Here is a 1,761-nt window from a genome sequence, read left to right on the forward strand (position 1 = left end):
TCATGGAAATTTGTTCCTCACTAAGAACAGGTTTATTTTAAAACTTTAATAACTACTAGCACGAGGAACCCTGAGAGAGTGATTAAAGCAAACAGCTGCTGAATGAATGAATAGAAAATGCACGCCTGAATGAGAGAGGCTTCTGGTTGGGCAGAAATGTGAAAAGTAAACTAGATCTGAACGACATTTCTCTGAAGCACTTCCCTGAACATTCAGAGCAACAGCAGCATTAACGGGATAAACACACAGCCCTCAGGGGGAACCATCTTTTGGATTTCTCCTCTCTCGATATTGCCTTTAAGAGAGAGAGAGAAAAAAACAGTCTTATTACTTTACTGGTGCAGCCCATAGATTCCTTCTCTTGTTAGTTCACATACACTGATCCAGCCCTTACTAAAAGTCCCCGGTCACCTGGGCTCTTGGGAAACAACTGGCCCGGGGCAGCCTGCCTTCTGGATTATTCTTTTGCTGTTGGGCAGAATGATAGGTTTGGTCCAAGTGATAGAAACAGATTGGTAGCTGCTTCCTTGGATTTTTTTGTTTGTTTGTTGGCTTGACTTGTTGGATGTTAGCTTAAGATACTAGAAATGACTTTGACTAGTGTGCTAAACTCAAACATTTATTTAGCAACTGAGTCTAGCGTCAGGCTCAGAGCCTCAATTTACCCCATCTGGAAAATGGAATGGAGCTAGATGACTTTGTACGTGTAGTCAGGTTGTAGTATTTTGTGAGTCAATGATACACCCCACCCTAACTCAGCTCATGCTCCCGATTCATCTTCCAAGGCAACCACCACCATCGCAGAACCAGCCCCCCGACCAATGAATGTCACTACCAGCTGGGCTCCGCCTAAAGAAAGAGGACAGGAAATACTTCCTCAAGAGAACATTTAAACTCAGTGAATATTTTTCTGTTTTGTAAGGGGGCCATTTTCAGTCATTTCCCAAATATATTCCTGAGACTCCTTCTCTAGGTAAGAAAGGTTGGCATGAGCATCATAACATTTTAGAGCTGGTGACGGCCTCTGTCCTAGGAGTTGTCAACGTCAACTAGCTGAACACTGCAATCAACTGGGGAGTTTTTTAAAATGCCAATTCCTGAGTCCTGCCCTTTAAGAGATTCTTTTGTAATTGGTCTGGGGTATGGCTTGTGCACCTGAGTTTTTAAAAAAATGTCCCAAAGTGGTTCTAAAGTGTAGCCGAGGACTATAAACCGCAGCTCTAGCCTGGTGGTTCTCAAACTATGCGCTTCAGACCAGAAGCCTCAGCCAGTCTGGAACTGGCTAGAAATGTCCATTCTTGGCCTCATTCTATACCTACCAAATCGGAAACTCCGGGGTGAAGCCCAGCAATCTGTGTTTTAACAAGCCCTCCAGGAGATTCTGATGCACGTTGGAATTTGGAAACTATTACAGCCTAATAATTCCTAACAGGTGGATTGAAATTTCAAGAAAAGGTTCTCCCTTTGCCAGGGCTGTATGGTGATGGGGTTGGCCAGACAGGGGTCAGGAGCTGCCAGTGCCAGCGGGACAAGGCCCTCCTGCTTCTCCTCATTTAAGCTGGTCTCACTTTCTGCCTGGACCCTGCAGTCGCTTCCTAACTATAACCACCACCGTTACTCCTTTCCTGCTCTAATTGTCCATGCTATGGCAGAGACGTCTTCTCTCAATGCAGAGCTCATTCCTGTCTCCTGACTTCCAGCCCTTTCCACCCTCCGCCCTTAGACCTATCAAGAAGAAGCCTGAGGCAGGAGCCAGGGGCC

General features: G+C 45.6%; 1 protein-coding gene across 1 annotated transcript in view; it reads left to right on the forward strand.

Annotated features, from left to right (window-relative positions):
* The window catches only part of TIMD4 (T-cell immunoglobulin and mucin domain containing 4), a 68,403-nt gene that overhangs the window by 63,853 nt on the left and 2,789 nt on the right, over positions 1 to 1,761 (forward strand). The gene's annotated exons all lie outside the window — the stretch shown is intronic.

Source organism: Propithecus coquereli, unplaced genomic scaffold (assembly GCF_000956105.1).
Source record: "Propithecus coquereli isolate 6110/MARCELLA unplaced genomic scaffold, Pcoq_1.0 Scaffold322, whole genome shotgun sequence".
NCBI classification, from domain to species: Eukaryota; Metazoa; Chordata; class Mammalia; order Primates; family Indriidae; genus Propithecus; species Propithecus coquereli.